This window comes from Cupressus sempervirens, chromosome 10 (genome assembly GCF_028749045.1).
Source record: "Cupressus sempervirens isolate cs-2001-9-10 chromosome 10, ASM2874904v1, whole genome shotgun sequence".
In the NCBI taxonomy this organism is placed as follows: Eukaryota; Viridiplantae; Streptophyta; class Pinopsida; order Cupressales; family Cupressaceae; genus Cupressus; species Cupressus sempervirens.
Genome location: NC_143127.1, coordinates 348,636,910 through 348,659,463, shown reverse-complemented (window position 1 = coordinate 348,659,463; position 22,554 = coordinate 348,636,910). Strand labels below are relative to the sequence as shown.

At 34.4% G+C, this 22,554-nt stretch overlaps 1 pseudogene across 1 annotated transcript in view; it reads left to right on the top strand.

Moving 5' to 3' along the window:
- LOC149534019 (bifunctional isopimaradiene synthase, chloroplastic-like) overlaps positions 1–11,942 on the top strand; it is a 55,710-nt pseudogene extending 43,768 nt beyond the window's left edge. Inside the window, exons 11-12 of the transcript XR_016356686.1 lie at positions 11,007–11,145; positions 11,252–11,942. The product of XR_016356686.1 is annotated as a bifunctional isopimaradiene synthase, chloroplastic-like (transcript). The remainder of the gene's footprint in view (positions 1–11,006; positions 11,146–11,251) is intronic.
- Positions 11,943–22,554: the final 10,612 nt, after the last annotated feature.

Genomic DNA, 22,554 nt, shown 5'->3' with positions numbered 1-22,554 from the left:
CAAGTTTGTTGGCCCCTCTTAGGGTTTGTGCCTAGGAGATAAATTCTAGATGTGGTGATTACTGCTCATGAGGTAATTCACTCCATGGAGAAATGTGGGAATCCAGATGTGGTCATGAAAATTGATATTTCTAAAGCTTATGATAAGGTGAGGAGGGAGTTTTTGTTTGAAAATTGTGAGATTAATCCAGGATTTTGTTAATAATATCCAATTTTTGTTCTTGTGAATGACACCCTTGGGAGATTCTTCTACTCTCCCTAGGGACTTTGATAAAGGGACCCCCTATCACTTTACTTATTCATCATTTTTGCTGAGGTTTTGGGGAAAAATTTTGTGGATTTTTTGTGACATGATAAAATCAAAGCTATAAAATGTACTGCCTGCCTTCCACTGGAGGTCTTGCTGAAATTTGTTGATGATACTTTTCTTTATGGAATCTCCTTGATTCATGAAGCCAAGCCTTGGAAAAAACTTTTAAATTAGTATGAGGAGGTGTCAAGACAACAAATAAATTACCAAAAAATCAAGGTTTACTTCTTTAATATGGATAGAGACCTAAGGAGGAGAGTGGTTAAAGATCTAATTTTTAAGGAGGTTGAATTACTAGTCACCTACCATGGTCTCTCGCTATCTGTCATGAAAAAATTCTTAGTAATGTAGACAAACTCTAGCTCCTCTGTGTTTCCCTATAGGGAATTTTGGTGTATTTCCTATCTCTCTTTAAAATATTGGCTAGATATAAGGACATTATTGAGAAAATATAGCAAAATTTTCTTTAGTAAAAAACATAGGAGAAGTCAAGATCAAATCTTATGAACTAGAAAAAGTTATGAAATCCCACATTTCTAAGGTGGGGCAGAGACTAGCCAATAATTTAGCTAACTTGTGCAAAATTGTTAGATCCAAGTACCTAGGGGGAGACTCATTTTGGAATAACATCTTTATATTAATAATCTTCCCCTAGGTTCAAAATTTTGGAAGAATATGTCACACACTAGGAAAGTCCTGAAGTCAAAAAAATACATCAAAGCAAGGTCTCCCCGAGCTAGACCCAACAAGATCTATCTCGTTAAGATCCCACACTTGTAGCTCTCACAAAAAACATAAACGTAATCCTCTAGAAGAGGATTTTGGAAAAAGATCTCAAATTTCCAATTTGCAAAAGTGAGAAGTTAGGAATTAATTTCCTCTTTCAATACTTATTCACTTTTCAAGTGAATGATTGATTAGGGTGAATAACCAGTTAAACTAGTTAGACCACGAATCAACCCAAATGAAAATAGGCTATTCCAAGTAACTAGAACTCGTCTATGGAAAAGCTACCAGAAATTAAAAATCAATTAAATAAAGCCCGTAAACCCTTAAACCAAAATCACAGAAAACCTTAACAACTTTGTGAAAATTTGGAACTCTAAATGCATAGGCACATTCACTAGTCTAATCACATAATGTAAATGAGTCCAGATTTATCAAATCACTAGAAGGTTTCATTTATCATTTAAATAAGATATGTTGACCATATAGGGATGACATTGGTAGAATATGAACAACTAAATCACTAACTTCATGTGCCATTGCGAGGGATATAAATCCTGCACACTAAAACACATGATCAAGTGCAATTGCATTTAATAACATAGCCAAAGCAATAAATGCATCAAATAACCTAATTTAACCATTTATTCAAATATGCTGAAATAATCCATTTACATCGCTCACTTTTGCATAAAGCATAATGAAACAAGAATGAAGTAAATTAACCATAACATTAAATCCATCATAAACATATTGTCATCTCAAAATGGCATCAACATGAAAATATGATCAACTAAAAAACATAATAGTCTAACATTTATGATACTGAAATCAAAGTATAACATCTGACCCTTAGGTCATCTCAAATGTAAACAAAACATGAATATCGAATATCTCTCAGATCAAAATAAATAAGGTACAAACTGCAAACATGAGAGGCACTACATGATTTAGGTGTTGGGTGATGCTTCATAACCAAAATTGTGTTGAAAAACTTTAATTCCATTTTGTATTGACCTAATTCAATCATCTGATCCACCTAGGAAGTCTTGGAGTCATTTGAGTACTATTTTTCCTTATACTGGGTTTGGGAAATACTAGTTAAGCTTTACATCTTAGCAAGTTTATAACTGGAGAATTCATCCACCACCCTTACCTTTGCATTAGTTTGGAGGGTATTTGAAGAATTGCATCACTCCCAAATATCACCAGAATACATTATGCATTGACCATAGTCCAATAGAGACCAAACTTCTTAGAGAATGACATGAAACTATCGATAAGGTTCCCATCCCCACAACCTCAATGGAGGATCTATTAGTTTGGTGCCTAGTCCCCTTGGGGGCTTTTACTGCTAGATCTGCTTATACTTGCTAAATTTATGGAAGAGAAAAACATGTGTGGCATTCATGGATTCTTCCAAAAAAAAACTTTTTCTAGTGGGCATATTTGCATGGGACTATCCTCAACATTAACAATCTTTAAAAAGAGAGTTTTCCAGCTGGCAAATCAATGTGTTCTTTGCAAAAATACAGAGGAATCCAAATACCACCTCCTTATAAATTTTCCCTATGATAGTTCCATTTGGAATGAGATTCTCTCCAAGTGGGAGGTGTAGTGGTGCTTTAACTATGATCTCCATTAGTTTGTGGATTGGAAAGGTCCCTCCTCCCACCCAATTTTAAGATCCTTCTGGAAAATCACCCTCCTTTTGTGTGTTAGTAGATTTGGAAGGAATGAAACAATCATATCTTCTAGGACAAGTTATCTCCCCCCTTGGTGGTGACATTTTGGCATGGGAATATGTTGAAGGAATGCAATGTTGTTTTGCATTGGAAACCTACACTTGCCTCCCCAACTCCCCAAGAATATGATATTAAGTGTGAAAATTGATGGCACCTCAATAACATCATGCAAAAATTTGATAATTCCAAAATCATATCCAAAAACAACACTTTATGGAAACCACCACCCTCTTTATGGTTGAAACTCAACTTTAATGGCTCAACAAAAGATAGAAAGACAAGAGTTGGTGGAGTGATATGTCATGAAAAGGGAAGGTTCATTGTGGCCTTTGCTAGAAGCTATGGATTCAGATCAAACAATGATGATTAGGCCATGATTCTACTATGGGGCATGAATTTTGTGAGTACAAGATTGAGAGACTAGCTATTGAATGTGACTCCCTATTAATCATCAATGCCATGAAAGGTGATGAGAGTATTAATTGGAATATTAATTTGATTATTCAAGATATTCATGCATTGATGTGTAGACTACAAGAGGTGACAATGAACCACATCTATCATGAGGGAAACAACATGGCTGATGACTTGGTGAAAATAGGACATAATTTCAATGTGATGTAAAGTTGGAATGATGTTAGCCAACTCATACTATCTAGCCAAGCCTATGTGGATAGTGATAAAAATTATAGGTCTTAGCAATATGAATAGGCACAACATCTGGCACCTTATTATTGCTCCTAGTGGGTGGATCAATTTATGGTTTAAAAACCATAACTAAACTAGTCAAAATGGTGACACTTACATTATTATTCTTTATGGAATGTTTATTAGTTGGATTTATGATATCTATTTAAGGATGATCCATAGGGATCTTGTCAAGATGAAGTTACTGTGAAAGATGGGTATACCAACTAATCATAATTAAAACTTTCCTATTCATTGAAAAATTAAATGGTGGTGTATATTGACCTATTTTAGCATGATGGGAAACATGCCCTACATCCATGTGAAGACAAGATGGTGATGGGAAAATGTGCTACTTTGTAATCATAAATCGGTGAGTGAACTTACCAAAAAGACTATTTACAGTAGTAGTGCCTCTAAAATTTCTTTCATTCAAGTTCTTATCTCCAAAAAGGGCATGTCAATGGGTGAGGAGGGTTTTGTGATTGATCTTGGTTAAAAAGACATGGGTGTTAGCTCTAATTGCAATGAGCCACATGAAATTAAAGAAGATATCAAGAATAGTAAAAAGGTGTGGGTCTATTTGAGGGAAGGAGTCCTTTTTCAATTTATGGAGTTCATTGAAGGGTTTGATAAATATTTTTCCATGCAATTTATAGATTCTTGGGATAATAGAAGGGTTACTATTAATTGGATCCCCTTTGGAATCAAAAAAGAGCTCATAGAGAAAGTGGGTAGTCTAGCTTTGGAAGGTATGAGTTGGAGAAAAAAACCCAAAGTCATCGATAAGGTGATCCTACAAAAAATCTTCCACCTTAAGGAAGAACTAGTGCATATGCATGATAGCTTCTCTATGGAAAATATTCCTGACCCTTGGGATGTGGTATGCTATGTTATAATGCACTACATTATGCTTGAAGACATCTTCTAGGTGCTATACTATTAGCACTTCCCTATATTAAATCATTTTAGGAACCATGATTTAATTTCTCTCTTGAATCTTATTTTGCATTCCATGGAAGATAATATTTTTAATGTTAGACAAAAGAGGGAGGAAGGGAAATCTTACTATATCCTTCACCAATCCTTCATGTTTAAACTTTAAAAATTACACCAAGGCCTCTACCCATCTCTGACTAATAACCCTCAAGCCATTACCACCCCTCATATTTCCACTAAATCAAGCCCTAAATCAATCTTGAAAAAAATTAAGCTTGCTAAGAATTCCCCTAGAGACTTGAAGGATATTAGTGTAACTGATTCAAACATTGATACTAGTAGGAGTAAGAAAAGCACTAAGAGATCCAATAAGAGATGAAAAATGGAGAAGTTTTGATCCCAACCCAAGAAGGACACTATTGTGAGTTCAAATTCCAATAAGATAGAGACTAAACCTACCAAGAGGAGGAAAATAAAAATGGTGTATACTATCTATGGTTCTAAGAGAAAGGATAATTCCAGCCCCTCCCATGTTTATATGATACCCTTAATAGTGGTAATCCAACCCCAAAAATTTTGATTTTGGTGGTGATATCACATCTCCTATGAGGGATGTTGAGAATTTTGGGGGAGAATGGAGGGGACCCCCCAAGGCAATGATAAACATGATACCAATAACATTGTTGACAAGTTTAGCAAGTTGGAAGCCTCCTTTAATGACTTGGTAAAAATAAGGAGACCATGTACCATAAATTTAACTCCATTACAGAGTACACCACCAAGGTGATGCATTTGGTGGCCATAACTCTTTATCTTTGGAGGTTGACAAAGATGATGATGAGGTAGGAAAGGAGAGTGAGACCACACAATAATACAACTAGAACTACACATGGGATGATGCTTTTCCTAATCAAGCCTTGATCTAGTAATTCTTGAACTTGTCTAGTAATCTCCTTGTGTTGTTCAGATGTCATTTTGTATGCAACTTTAATTGGGTAAAGATGCCCCTGGTATGAAGTCTATTTGGTGGCTCACTACTCTTTGAGGTGGTAGTGTATCTGGTGTCCCATCACAAAGGATGTCCTTGTACTTCTCCAATAGTTGCTTGACTTCTCCTAGCATGGGTGCTTGCTTATAAACTTGTTCCTCCTTAGGCTTCACCATTGGCACCAGATCACACAATATTTTATCTTTGTATTCACCTATTGTGAAATCTACCCATACTTGTTCATTCACTAACACATTTTGAACTTTGTTTAACTAGGTGACCCTATAAGGATGAGTGTGAGGTAACTTGTTGAGTTTTATCTTCTGTATTGCCTCCTCTAAGATGATGTTATCAATTAACTCTAGGGCTATGATGACTTTGCACACTTTCCCAAGTATCTCGCATTTGCCTCTAAACAATGCACTTCTCTACTTTGGCTCCTCTTTTCTAGGTTCCCTAATCAATGCCCTCTTGAACATCAGATTCTCTCCACTTTCAAAGCTAGGAACGACCTCAGGTGACTTGACACTACTAGTTTCTTCTTGTGCATAGCCTATCTTCTTTTCACCTTTTGATGTTGAAGCCTTATCAAGAAATCTATAAGAAGGATGACCCAATGGCCACAATTGTAATATTTCATGTTAGAAAAGAGTGAACCTTTTCCAAAGTTTCCAAACCTACATCTTCCACCATTGTTGGAACCTCTACCTCTGTTGCAGTTTCCCCTTCCACCTAATTCACTACCTTATTTAGTTATTTTGGGGTCTCCCTAATTTTTTTTCTTAGTACTCCTACCACCATATCCACCCCTACGTCCTCCTCTTGAATCCTTTCCTCTACCTCTTCCCCTTGAGGTTGAATCTTGCATTTTCTTGTTCTTTTCCTCTACCTTGAGTGCCAACTGATAACACTTGTTCTTTTGGGGTGTCCCTAATTTTTTTACTTCATATTCCTACCACCATATCCACCCCTATGCCTCCTCTTGAGTCCTTTCATCTACCTCTTACCCTTGAGGTTGGATCTTTCTTTTTCTTAATCTTTTCTTCTACCTTGAGTGCCAGCTGAAAACACTTGTGAATGGTGGTAGGTGTCCACAAATTGATTTCTTCTTGGATGCCCGATCTTAAACCTCCTAAATACATTGCTACCCTAATTCTTTATTCTTCTTGTACCTTTGACCTTAAACATCATCTTTGAAACTCCTTTGTATAGGATGCTACATCCATGCCTTTATGCCTTAAGATTTTCCTTTTCTTGTGCAACTAGATTTCATAGTCTTATGGTAGGTAATTATCTTTAATTTTTGCCACCATATCTTTCCAATTAGCTACTAGCCTCTTACCCTCTCTTTCCCTTTCTTCTTGGAGAAATTTCCACCAAGTTAGGGCTAGTACTCTTAATCTTTCCTTTGCCATATTTACCTTTTAAACCTCTGTGACTCCTTCACACTCAAAATGGTTATCCATGCCTTATATCTCCTACATCACTAACACTGAATCCATTTTACTACTGAACAAGGGTATTCCTTCTAGTGCCTTTCCACCTAATACCTTGATGGCTTTGAGGAAGGGTTATTCTTGTAGTGGAGGCTATAGTTTGGGTATCACATCATCCTAATCCACTTATTTCCCCGTGTCCTCATCTTCTTCCAACTTCCAATATGTTCCTTATAGCCTCTAGGGCTTCCTCTAGGAGTCTATTTCTCTCCTTATGTCTTGTGACCTCCTTAGCTAACTCAACATTAGTCACCATGATGGATTCTCCCATTGACTCAGACATATACAATGCTTATCCCAAGTCTTTTAGGGCTTTGATACCACTTTGATAGGGAAAGACTTCAGGTTCTTGTCCTAACCCACTCCTAGGACCTCACAAGGAACTCTCTTTAGCCTTACTAGGGATCTCTCTAACCCTTCACTAGATGGTGTTCCTGACTTACCTCACCACCTTCCCAACTAGGTCCTCTCTATCAACTATCAATTCCCACTCACTATCACACCAAGTTTCCTTTGTTATGATACTAGTTCAATCCAATCCAACTTCACCATGCCTTTCAAGAACTCTTAGGCTATTAGAGTATGTTGTAGAGATTCCAAATAAATCCATTAGATATGTTTTGGGGTCCTTACAGTCACAAAATTCCACATGTTCCTATCAATCTCTTCAAACCTTGCTAATTAGGCCTAGTAGCCTTTTATACCAATTAGCCCTCTTAATAGGATTTTTGGAGCATAACTTGTAAAGTCTCTTAACAAGTGCCCAAAATAATCTCACTTCTTGATAACCTTTTTAGTGTTCTACAAGATTTATTAGGTATTGACCCCTCAAGATGTTTTTGCATCACTTTCCTAGAAATAGACCTATCACATCCAAGTTCACATCCTTTTTCTCTCTACAATCACTAAGACACTGATGCAATGGATGGTGGTGGGATGAAGATCCAAACAACAAGAGTAAGGAAAATACCCAAGTATAATGCAATGTAATGACCTTTAGTGCCTCTAACACTTAAATTTTTGTCCAAGACCTTTACTATGATCCAAGGTGGTTTGAATAACCTCAAGAAATCAATAATATGATTATTCAACTAGTTTTACCCTTTCTCAAACTCACTTTGGTCATAAACTAGGAAATGTACATTCTAGGCCTAGTAGCCATGTTGATTAGGTCTCTAGCAAGCTTAAAAAATGCACAACTCTCAAAATTCCAAAAACACTAAGAAAACGAATTACCTTTTTAGTTACCCTTCATTGATTACTTCAACATATCAAAAGGACAAGTAGGGTTTCTTTGGATAATATTCCCTACTTCAATGTTTGATTAGCAATTTAGGTTTGCAAAAATGTGGCTTTTGAAAGAAACTATCGTAAACTTTCTCCTAGGCTCTATAACTCTCAAAAATCTCATAAAATGGATTCAATTAGAGGAATCTACAACTAATTTTAGTTTATAGTTTCTACAAACAAAAAAACCCCAAATTATGCCTTCAAACCCTCAAAATCTAGGGCTTTGTCAATCTCTACTCTCCCAAAGCTTTCTTCAAGATATAAAGGTTGGAACACCTTGTAAGTAGCATGTGTAGATGGAATCCAACATAAAAATTCCCTCTCCTTAAGGTCAAATTGCTACTGTTGTAGCATACTTAGCAATTCAATGTAAAATCCTTCCAAACAACATGGTGATCACCAAGAACTCATCTCCTTTCTTCACAACTGCATGTTACTGGGTTAGTAGGTTATGATACAAGTAGAATTAGTTCCATTCCATGAAAACCATCTCATACATTCATGGAATGACCATTCCTTTAAGAACTTTGTCAAAGTGACTTGAGAAAATCTAAAAATGCTTGTTATAGTCAGCACAAATGAATGGAGATACTATTGGAATGCTTCAAACCAAGTGTGAAATGAAATGTAAAACCATAAACTAATGTCCTTGATTCATCTAGGGCCCAATGGATCTTCAAACAATACACAAAGAAAAGAATGAACTCATGAAACTTGCAAAAATGGAGACATTCCTTCTTAATTATATGTGCAGTCTGTACAACCACTTCTTTGTCTATACAAATGAATTCTCTAGACTATATAACCTTCCATATAACTTTCCTAACCACCCTTTATGGTATAGGGATGACTAAAAGTCTAAAACACTACTAAAACACTTTTCCCTCCTAAAACCTACTAACTGTTGTAATTCAAAAATTTGAATTTACAACATTACAAAATTTGGCTTTTAAAAGCATTTAGACTAATCCAACCTTGTTAAATGACTTAGATAGTCTTATTAAGCATTCCTAAATACTAACCTATCCCAATATGATCCCTTTTACATCCTTATGACCATTTAATCTCTTTTAGAGCCTTCAGGACCTAGGATTTACATAGTTTGCATTTTTATGCCATGATAGGCTTTAAAACTTCCGAGTTGATTCCACCATGTTATGAGTAATTTGTCTTCATGCTTGGAGTCCTCTAGTTGTCCCTGTTTCCCTAAAGTTCCTTTGCACCAGACACCTTATTGGGCACACCAAGGCTTTCTTGGGGCTTGGTGGGAAAAATAGAAAACTATTACATAATGAGACAAAATTACATATGTATAATGTATATACATTACTCTAATAGATTCCAAAGGGCCATGAAGGTTCACCTAGTAGAATCCATGCTAGAGGAGATTTTGTACCAACTACTCTAACTAGACCAGTGAACAAGCTAACTGAGGAAAAATTTTCTAACTTTTATAAATATTGAAGAACCTATAAAAAAAATTACACATCCTATAACTAGAAATTAAAAATCTAACTATCCATGCCAACAAGATGCCCATGTCAATCCATTAACTTATGGATGTTGGACATGTAAGATCATTGTAAATAGTTTACTATGAATTCCTTATTACCTCAAATGTCTATCTACATACAAAAATGTCTCCCAAACCCTCAAGTGGATTTGAAAGGGTATTATCTCCCTAAGATGCATGTTCCTCAACTATTTAAACCAACTTCTGACTCATTCTTGGTTCGTTGGGAAAAAGCTGCTAATTATTGTCAATGCAACTTTGCAAAGTTATTGTTGACAACTTTTACAATTTTTGCAATCTAAGTGTTCCACCCCTTTTTATGACCACTAATGGATCCAACTTGGTTCCTTAAGACCATCTAAATTCTATTCACACCATTACAACCTTTTCGGGGTCAAATTCAACTATTTTACCAAGTTTGACTCTTTGACAACTATTGCCTATTCTAACCTAATTAAGCCAAACACTAAGGTAATCCCTACCAATTTATGAAGTCAACATAATAATCACTCTCTAGGGACTCCAACCAATTCTTTATTATCTAGTGGTTTGGCTAGAACCATTTACAAACCAAAAATGCATAAGATTAAGTCACAATCCCTAGGTGCTCCTACACCAACAACACATAGATTCACTCTATAGAATAGATATCAAAGGGGTTTTGAGGCCCCCAAACCATAAGACATAGAATACATGGAACCCAAAACCCAACTGAGTCCCTCAAAACATATCTTGATAGAAGACCTAGACCCAAGGGATTGGGAAAACCCATAACTTATCAACTAAAATATTTAGCCACCAGGAAAGGCCCATAAAAATTAGCATCATCCTTCTTAAAGAAAAAAAAAAAAAAACACAAAGAGTACAAAACCATCTAAAGAGGATCATCAAAAAAAGAGCCACAATAGTGCTCCCAACTTGAACTAGGATGGTTAGGGCATAGAGCACCCAACCCAACCAATCCTTACAAAATGACCACAAAATCCATATAGCCTCTAGAAAAATAAATTTCAACCAACATGCTAGCCCACCCAAAAGCAAAGGGTTTATAGTTAGGGATCAAAGGATGATATAACGTTAACCACTAATTAAAATGTTTAGCAAGGAGAAAAGGACATGATGTATTATGATTCTAAGTTAATTGAATTCCAATATATATGTAAATAAATAAGTTTATAAAATATATGTTTGTAATCATATATATATATATATATATATATATAAACATTCTATCTTTCTATCAAATAATTTTATTTCTTAATATTTGAGAAAAAAATCTTTGACTAAATTTTTTCTTATTGAAATGTTTTTAGGTGGGATATCTCTCTAGTGGATTCCATGCCTAAAGAAATGAAAATTTGTTTCAGAACTATATATAATACAATAATGAAAGTCACAAAAGAAGGAAGCATGAGACAGGGGCATGATGTATTTCCCTATATAAGAGATTTGGTATGTATCATAATATTTAACATTCTATCACACTTTCTTACATCTTTTATTTCTCAATCTATATAAATAGTAGAGAAATGTAATTTATAATGTTTAAATGGAATAGATGGAGGCCCAAGTAGCATCGCTGGATATAGAAGAAAAATGGATGCAAGACAGATATGTACCTTCACTAGATGAATATATAGACAATGCTAAAAGCTCTATGGGATTAGGCACAATAGTTTTGGCTGCAATGCTTTTCACAGGAGACTTATTCTCTAGTAATGTGCTCTCAAAAATTAGTTGCAGATCACAATTTCTCCATCTTATGTCTCTGATAGGATGCTTAATCTATGATACAAAAACTTATGAGGTATAATTATATTTAATAATTATTTCATCATTCCTAATATGGATAGATATCTAGTTATTTAGAGCCTATTCATCTAATGCAACATAGTAGAATATAGTCCATTAACCATAGCAATTTTTTTTTTTAATGATTTAGGAGAAGAAAGTTGAAGGAAAGACTTCATCCATACAATGTTGCATTAAAGATTATCCAAAAATATCAGAAGATGAAGCATTGAACCATATTTATGCTCTCATGCAAAGTGCACAATTGAAACTTAATTGGGAATTGGTAAACAACAATGACATGCAAGAGAGTTGTAAAAAGCTTATCTTTAACATGGCACAGGCAATGCAGTTGTTTTTCACAGAGAATGATGCTTTTATGCAAGAGAATATTATCAAATGCCTAATTCAACCAGTTTTATAAATGGACGATACAAAATTATATATTCTTTTGTTGGAAATATAAGATTATTCCCGTGCGTAGGTGTGTATTTGTATTATGAGTTGTAAAAACAAGTAATCTATGTAAAGGAGTAGTTATTGAAGGCATAATCTATGATTTAGGAGATGAAAATCTTATAAATTTATTATATAAACTTAAATGAAGTAATTGAAAAATATTTTATTATTTGTGTAATAATTTTCTCTCTAATCATTGAAGAAAGTGCCTTTATTATTATGGTTCAATGTAATGAATATATTTTTTGGAGAATGGGATTTGGAATCTTTATAAAGTTATTATCTTATATACATAGGTTTTGTATAAATCTTAGTTTTTTTAATGTGGGAACTTTCTAAGAATAAATGCTATTGTGCTATACTTTTCTCTTGTTTGAGTTCAAATTTATTTGTAATATCTTTCAAAAGATTAATCTAAGCTTGAATAAATTCAGTAAGGAAGTGGGATAATTTTTAGTTAAAGAAAAAATTGAGTAACAATGAGTAGTAAAAAGAAGTAATTGGCACATTAGAAGTTTGAATCCTTGATTGAGATTTTATGTTTAGACTAATCCTTGATCTTATAAAGATAAACATTGACGAAGTTATTTGACGAACCTTATTTAAAGTTATAAGTGTGATAGAAAGATAACTAAATGTGTCTATGATAAAGATTACTTTGATGTCCATATTTCTATTATTTTATTGGTTATCTATATCTATTATTTATAATACTTGTTTTTTTTAAAAAATATTGTCATATTTTCTCACTCTAGTCAATTAAATAATTTTATTCCAAAATTTATCATGTGATCTTGTTCACAAAAATGAAGATGGATAAGTAGGCAATCCATAAGGTTTCAAGTTTTATCAATAGTGTAAAATAGAGGAACTACAAGTAAAATAAATATAGAAGTTGTTCAGACTTTTATTTTTCTCATTTTTTTGAGACATGTGAGATTATTGAATTGCAATTTTTTTTTGTAAATGGAACTATATGGTGGTGGTCACAAATTTAAAATATAACATAAGGCCTTATCCTCACCAATTAGGCTAGGTTGTCTTAACAAGTATTCAATGGGACCACCATGTTACCTACCTATCTTATGGGGCCATTAGCTACCTATGATCGATCTCAAAACTAGTCCATGATGATTTTGTAAATAGTCAAAGTCTTTAGCATTATACTCTATGTTGTCTTTGATGTCAACCTATTATATGGGGTTCTTCTTGAAGATGGATTCATGGATGGTGATTCTAAGGAAGAATTTGGTGGGGAATGGAGAGATGTTTCAAGCCCCAAAGGGTTGGTTTAGGGTGTTTTGGTGGGTTCCCCTTCTTCTAATGGGCTCATCCAAAACTTTTAAGTGGTGCTACATGGACCTTTTATCTCTAGTTTGGAGATAGTTATGGACTTTGTAGAGTCCAAGATTTGACTATGGAAGATATTTGACTCAATTGATGTCCTTTCTCAGATCCCAAATATTTTTTTATTTCTCAAGTGCCACAGGTCATAACTATCGATTAAGCTAAACTCTTTGCTTTCATTTTTTGAGAAACCTTGGTAGTTTGTGATTAATAGGAGAAAATTTCCGCCAAAAATGTTTTCTTTTGTCAATAAAGTGACCAAGAACATTATCAAACTAGATGTGGGAGGAAAGAAATTAGGTCCTAGCAAAATGATTAAAAAGGAGGCTCAAGAATTAGTTGGTAAACAAGATATTATAGATGGAAAATAGAGAACCATCCAAGAGATCTTCTCCCCTAATTCTAAATGAAGATTATATCTTGGAATATTAGGGGATTAAATGCCCATCATAAGCAAGATGTACTGAGGAATGTCACTCAGGATCATAAAATGGATGTTTTGTTAATCCAAGAAACTAAGATGATTTAAGACAAAGTTAAGGTCCAATCTCCCTTTAAGAATGGAAGACTTATTGGGTATGATTCTAAAGGAGCCTTAGGAGGTATGGATGTCTTTTGGAATAATTTTATTATTCAAGGTGAGGTCCTTTTGGCTGAAAACAATATTATTTATCTATTAAGTTTTCTTATATTAGAGACAATTTCTCATGGATTCTCTCTCATGTCATTGAAATCCTGTGGCTAGTTATGGGTGATTTTAACTCTCCTCTAAATAATAATGATAAATTGGGGCAAATTTCTACCCAAGTTCATCTGGATGGAAGGTTGGACTTTATGGACTTCATCAATCTACATGATACTTAAATATTTGTTTGGCTTCTCCTCTTTGGTTTGGCACATCTTCACTCTCTTTATGGGCCCTTGGGTGGCCTATTGTGCAAGCCTAGAAAAATGATATGTTTTGACTTGTGTATATTATTATTTTGTAACTTATGTTTTGTAGACTATGTATGTACCCTAGTTGGTATCTAGTTCTCCTAGCTTAGGGGTGGCCTTGTAAAGGCTTGGGCTAGGAGATGAGCTCTCCATTACATTATCTTTATCTCTTGTATTGTAAGATTTACTTGAAGTGTCCTTTAAAAGATTGGGAGTGAAGATTTGGGTAGTTATTGTTTCCTTCATGCTGTAATAAATTTCCTTCTTGTAGCAAGTGTGGGAGAGTCTCCCAACCTAAAGTAGCCTCTTGTCTATGTGTTACCTATTCAAGGAAAGTTCAAATTTCATGAATGCTTCTTAAAGAGAAAAGTGAAACATCATTTTTAGTTCTATGTTGTAAAGAAGAATGAAAAGAAATAAGAGGAAGTGGTAAAAAGGAACTCACTATATTTTTGTAACATTTATCATGAGATTATAATCATAAAAGATTAGTTAAAATGCTTTGCAATGAGTTTGTTTTAAGTTGAGTTGTTATGATGTCATTTAAAATGTGTTGTTATATTCTCTTTAGCTCTTTAAAAAAAAGTTTAGTTTGTATACTTTTGTTTTATTTTTGCAATAAAAAATTAAAAAAATACTAATTTATTTTTGTTGGGAACAAGGTGTCTCAACCTTGGATAATTCCTATTCTTATTATTTGTTTTGTAAATGTATTTTTTGCAAATAATGTAATTAAGTGTGAGTGTACATGTCTAGTTGGCATGTTGATGTGTCACTCCACTTGCATGTATCAGCATCTTGAATTATGATAGATTCCTATGATGCATAAGAGCTATATTTGGAATATTTAATTGTGTGTAAGGAGATCATGACTAAAAATGGTTATGAAAAATTCCTATGATGTGTAAGAACTATCTTTCAAAGATTCACACTAACTGAATCTTCTTGGTAACCACTGGAATTAGTCCAAAGGACTTGGTAGCAACTATAGAAGTTGGGTGGCTACTAAATTACATAAAAAACACTATAAACTATTCAATGAGCTTGATAGCTATAAAAATTTTGAATAAGTGTGTCACTAATAAAAAACTTGATTGATATGTCAACAATCTCCCCCTTTGGCATTAGTGACAAAAACACTTATTGGCCCAAAACTGAATAGCTTGTATTCATCACCATGTGATACTGGCTTGGTCTATTTTTGAGATTTTTCAAAATTGATCTTTGTAAGATATAGCCAAAATATATCTACACCATAGCATCTATCTCCCCCATACTATGTGATCTATTATCTACATGTAACTCTTCTCTTATAAACATATCTCCCTATAACTCTTCTCTTCTCTTATCTCATCTCTTTTCTATAACTCTTCTCTTCTCCTAATTTTTGACAGTAATGCAAAAGATTTATTCAACATATTTACATAGAGACACCAAAATGAGATAAGAATTCAGAGTATACCTTGAGAGAAATTGCCAAGGTTTTATCCCAGTTTTTTGGTAGTACCTTACATGTATGAATGACAATTTGTACTTTAGCTGATAATTCAATCATGTGGTCAGCAACAAAGAAGTTGTTATCCTGAATAAGGGTCTTTGAATATGCAATGTATTTCTACATAGAATCCACAACTAGAAGGATCATATTTTGTATATCAACTAGTGTTGAGTAGATCCTTGCTTCTTCTCTTAACAACTCTGCTTGCAAGTCTGACAAAAATCTAATCTTCTTAAAATGTGAAGAGCTTGAACTAGGGTCAAGTTGCAATTTCTGAGCACTTTCCTTATGATCAGTATCAATTTTGGATAGTTTGTCCTTAACTTCCCTGGTATACTTAGCGACATCACATAGCTTTGCAAAAAGTGATGACACACTAGAACAAGATGCCTCAAGATTGACCAAAAATGTTGAAAGATCAACTTGATGAATAACTATTTACTAAGCAATGTGTTCCAACACCTTATTATTGAACTTCTTTTCAACCTTTTCAACCAGTTTCTCCTGTCCTTTAGTGTCCTCTTTGAACTTTTGGACTGCCTCTCCAAGCTAAAACAAAATAGGTTGAGAAGAATTAACCTCAATTCCAATAGCCTCAATCAAAATATTCTTGCCATCATCTATGATTTTGTATTCTTTGTCCCTTTCCTCTCTCAATCTTTGTTTCTTGGCCTTTTTCTCAAGGAGTTCACCAAATATGTGCATTTGGTCTATAGAAAGATTATAGACATCCCATTTGGGAATTTATATTTCCTCATCCAAATCTATATCTTCTTCTATCTCTTTTCCTTTCAAAAATTTTGTACATAGTTGAGCCTTAGGTTCAACCATCTTTGTACTTATTGCTTTAGTACCTAGAATGGAAACAATAATAGACATGCTCAAACTTGCAGTGAAAATTGATATAGCACTGACTAATGGAATACTTATAGAGATGCTAGAAGAATCCAAAATTGATGAAGACAAAATTGTAGAATCCAAAACTGAAGTAGACAAAACTAGAGAGCTTACCATGGATACACTCAAAACTAAAGAATTCAAAATTGGAGAGGTGATGACTAAAGAACTTAACTCAGCAGATGAAGAGGGAGCCTATAGCTCAGTTGATGAAGTGGAAGTCACTTCTATCAATGATATGCTAAGTTGTGTTGGGGCAAAGAGTGATTGGATATTTGATGTATCTGTAGTAGTCACAACCAAACTTGCTGAAGTTGTCTCCATACATGATGTATTCAAAGGTTTGCTTAGGGAGTGAGGAAGTGAGGCAATGAATGCAACAACTATCTTTATTGGGTCAGTCTCCTCATCATCTTGCTTATCTTCCTCGGTAGCTTCTTCACCTTGATCCTCTTCATCTTCTTCATTGTCAAAATGAGCCACTTCTTCAACATTTTCTTCCTCATCTTTCTCCTTATCCTCTTCTTCATCACCATCCTTTACTTTAATTGGATATTCACTTGGTTTATGAAGATGATAAATGTTCTTCCAAGTGTTTGTAGCATTCTTTACTACATGCTCTATATCCTTAATCAAAACTAAACAATTATTAAACCTTAGAGTAATTTTATCTTCATTTTTCTTTAAAGAATCTTTAACCTCAACATCTAATATGCTCGATAAAAGCTACCTCAAGGTTTGTGCATATAAGTCTTTTAATATTTGCATGGCAAAATCCCATCTTGCCTTTATTTTCTCTAGCAATTCATTAGAGATTTGAGAGGTGATCTAGTCTAGTGAGTATTTCAATTTACCCATTTTCCTCAGCACTAGTTCTTCAAATTGTTTCTGCTCTACCTTTTTCCTTGTCTCATATTTCAAAGATTTGAAATTTTTTATCCTAGCTCCTTCTTCCATTTTCTTCAACTTTTCTTGAAAGGTGGGTGGAGGTCTGGTGAGTACAATGTCACTTCCTTTCTTCCAAGACCTCCTTGTGAAGACTATAGTGGATGCCTTTGTAGGCTTGGTGATGATCACCTTTCCCTTTTTCTTCAAAGGTTCTTCTTCTTCTTCTACTTCTTCTTCATCCTCTACCTATTCTTCATCTTCAACTTTACACTCGGTTAACATGAGAGGTGCACTAGATTTTAGTTTGGCTATCCTCCTCTTCCCTTTATTAACTGCTTGAGGAAGCTTAATTTCTAGCTCTATTCTTGTCTTTGCCTCATCATAAGTACCAAAATAAGGGTCCTTGGGATCCACAGGTTCATTGACAAGGGCTTCAATGATATCCTTGGTCTCATCAATGTTTACCTCATAGCCAAGAGGCTTGACCCACACAACTCTAGGTTTAATTGCTTGGATGTATACCTTGTCACAATCAACCATGAAGCACACATCATCCTTGTAGTCCTAAACTAACTTCTTAGGTATCCTGAACCCATTTTTCATTTTGTCTTTAAACACATTGAAGTAGTTTTTCATAATGCTGCCATAGTTCTCTCCCATTTCTACAATATATTCATTTTTTGGTATAATATAGGCACATCTTTTCTCTAGACTACAGTGCCTTTTGAAGGGAAGAACTTTTGAACATAGAAGAATAAACATGTTAATAGAGAACCAAATTTTCATGGGTTATTCTTGGATGTTCTAATGCTTTCTATATACTTATTGAATTACCTCAATTATTAACTTGGCAATGTCATGAGATAAATTATTCTTCACCACTTTATATGCCAAGTCCATAGCTTCACAAGATACGATGTTAAGATGGCTTGAACTATATATCTTATGAGCTATAACATGAATACCAAACTTCAACTCTACATCTGTGACACTACTTATTTTCGTGCCTCTTCCATCCCACTTGGCTAGGGTTTTCTTTTCCAATTCTGCTCGACCTAGGGTTTTGGTTGTTTTGGCTTTGGTGAGCATGGGAAGGCCAATGATTCAATGAATCATTTTCTTGGTTACCAATATTGGCTACTCTAACCATAGTTGTCTATTATGCACCTAGCTAATGATATACCTAATCCATTTTATTTTAAACTCTCGAGGCATACGGTGGATGTGAGTTAATCCTTTCACTTCCAAATATTGATGCTTAAGTTTCAAGGTTCCATCAACACACAAATGACCTAGGGCATCATCCATCTTAAGAGTACCAATTTCTTGAATTGCACATTTAAAATGAGTTCATATGTCATTAACAAGTACCTTGGGATGGATTTGAGATTGAGCTCCACTTGGGTCTAGGGTTTCAGCAACTGTATGCATGAGCATGAAATCCGATGCCTTCCATTCAACACCTTGAACCAACATGTCAAAACCTTTCTTCACCTTGCTGCAGCTGGATGCCATTTTCACTCAGTGGCTTGAGAGAACTTCAAAAAAATTTGTAGGAAATTTTCTCAAGTTGCTTGATCACACTAAAAATAGCTTTTCACAATAGCACTCAAAAAATTCATAGTGAAAAATGAATTTTCTTCCATGCCTTTTGTTAAAATTTCACCATTAATGCTCAGTACAGTGGTAGATAAGTTGACAAAATGCTTGATAGACTGTCATCTACTACTCTATATTGATCACTTGGCATAGTCTTCATGACTGGGTAACCATAAGTACATTCATTATTCCCAACCTTGCTCGGTAGAGTCTATGACTCGACCTTACTCGATAGAGAAGGTAACTCGGTAATATCTAATGCAGATCTTACTTAGTGATCCCTCTGTATCTTGCATATGGATTTGGATCTTTGCCACCTTTCAACTGGAACTAATTCTAATGTCTTCTTTGATAGCTTGGTTCCAGTTCTTCCTCAAGAACTTAATTGGAAATGGTAGAGTCACCCAATTCTTGAGTGACTTGACCATCATTACTTGGACCAGTATCCTCGGTAGACTTAGGAATCCATTACTATCTCATCTACTTTTGAATGTCATCAACCTTTACCTTCTTCTCATATTCAATCTTACCAATATTCATACAATTCTTGGCAAGATCACCAAGTTTTGTACAAATGAAACATCTTATAGTGGTATCTCTTTTCCTCGTATGATGTTTAACAAAATTCATACCAATGTGTCCAAATTCTCCATAGTAATGACATCTACACTAAGTGTTGTAATCCCAACCAAATATTTCCTTCACAATTTGTTCTACGAGATTCAATGTCTTTGTTTTGCATTTTGATGCCTTGTGTCCATGTTTCTTACATTTATGATAGTTTCCTTCAAATTTAGGTTTCCCTTTACATTCATTAGCCTTGTGACCATGTTGATTGTAATTGTAGCATTTTCTATTACTCCAACATTTGTTCGATGTATGACCTATCTTACCATAGTGATTTCAAGTAGGTCTTTGATTCCTTTGATCACCTTGTTTGGAGGATTCACCTTCTTCTTTGTATCCAATTCCTACTTTTCCTTTTTGTCTATAGAGGTTTTGCTCATTCAGTTGATCCATGTCTGCTTGAGATTTCATCGTTCTTTCATTGATTTTCTTTTTAGTGTTTAGGTCATTTCACAATTTTTCACTAATTTTTTTTTTAGATCTTAGCTCATTTTTTATTCTTTTATTGATTTGTCTTTCAAAATTTAGATAATTCCTCATTCTTTCATTGATCTATCTTAGGCTCATGATTTCCTCATTTGCATTGGAGAGTTGATCAATAAGGTCTACATGCTTAAGGGATTGATTCTAGATCTCATTGTTCCTTCCATCCATTTCCTTTTTTATCTTGTTTCTCTATTCCAAGACTTCACATAACCTTACTAACTGAATTTCTTGTTCTCTTTTCAACTTTCTTACTTCTTCTTGCAAGGAACCATTCTTCTCTAGGAGTTCTTTGATTGCATCATTTGCTTCATCTAAACTACTTGAAGGGTGAAAGTCTTCAATTCTTTCAATGTAGATATGATCATTCATTTGATTTTCAAGTTCCTTTCTTCTTTTCAGGGATTGGGAAAGTTGCACCTTAGCTTTCTTGAGTTGGGCAATGGTCATTTCTAGATCCAACTTTTCATTGTCAATAGCTTTGTTAAGTCTAAAAATCTCTATATCTTTGATCTTTGCTCAAGCTATTAAAATTTCTCCTTGATAACCACAAAGCTCCGATACCAATTGTTGGAAATATTGAAGACTATGCTAAGTTACTAAGAGGGGAGGGGTGAATTAGTAACTACTAAAACTTTAACAATTTCAATTCTTAATCCAATAAACCAATTATCATTTAATTCATCACATCTAATCTAATTGCATGCATGAGAAACTGAAAACATGAAAGCATCCACAAAACTTGAACATAAAGATTTGGTGACCCACAAACCTTCCAAATAGAAAGTAAAACTAGGGTGGGGATGATACCCAAAAACTTTGGTACTGTAGCATAAAGTTGGCTTATTAAGGCTTACATTGATCACCTCTAATGATCTACCTTGTTAGGAGAAAATAGGACTGGTAGGTCCACCTTGTGAGAGGATTTACAAACATACAATGAAGTATGCACTCAGTAAAGAGATTTAGAAAAGACTATTAGATCTACCTTGTTAGAGGATTTTGACTAGTTCACCTATTAGGATGAAGTAGTAGATCTCTGATATGTAACTGAGTTTTCTGATAGAGATTCCTTAGTGTACTGATCACCTTTCTATGATGGATTTTTCACTACAACTCCTTGTAATGATATGGCATTTACAATTATTTATCTTGCTGCATTCATAATACATATGTTTCACATTCACATTCTTATTCTTACTTTCATATATATTACATTGGATGTGATAAAATACATCACATATATATACCAATCCAATTTACAAAATGACAAAGTTGGCCATGACACAAGTTAACACAAATATTACAAAGTTAGCCCACATGAAGATACTCACATTCTAAAGACTTACTCAGTGAGGTTTTGATACTCAACATCCGCTATCATTGTTTGGCATCATCATGCTCTTGGTAGACATAGAATCTTGGTCCATATCGATCACTTTCAAGTAGCCTTGAACTCGGTATGCACTGGTGACTCGAAAGATATTGTACAACTTGGAAAACACTAAATGACTTGGTTACCATGAAGTAGCTCACTTAACACTGGCTTTACATCACTTGAACTGCTATCTTGGTAGATACTACAATGCTTGATAAACATAGGCTTCACATCACATGAACTACAAACTTGGTAACCATTGATAAAGTTGGTATACACTGAACTGCTTGGTTTGAACTATTGAACTTCACACTAACTGAATCTGCTCGGTAACCATTGCAATTAGTCCAAAGGACTTGGTAGCAATTGTAGAATCTCGATGGCTACTAAATTACATGAAAAAAACTATAAACTATTCAATGAGCTCAGTAGCTATATAGAATCTGAATAAGTGTGTGTCACTAATAAAAAACTTGACTGATATGTCAATAGGAGAGGTACTCTATTTCAGCTTGATGCATTCATTTCTCAATGCAATAGTTCTTCTATTTCAAAGAATAGAGTAGCTATGGATTCATCCCCACCATCTGAACAAGTAGTAGAGAAGACTATGGTTATTAGTTTTGATGGTAGTACAACATGTGTACCTAAGGGTGCAAACACATTGGAAGAAAAGCTTTGTACAGAAAAGACAATGTTGTGGCATGTGAGATTTGGCCACATTGTTGAGAAGGGTCTCAAAACCCTAAAGAAATAACCTTGTTGAGGGGTTAAATGATTGTAATCTAGAGTTTGACTTCTTTGAACATTGTGTCTATGGTAAACAAAATCGTGTTCAATTCTACTCTAGTTCTCACAAATCTTTTGATGTTTTGGATCTTATTCATTTTGATGTATTTGGTCCTATAAAAGTTCCTTCAATCTCCAAGTCTATATTTTTTGTATCTTTCATAGATGA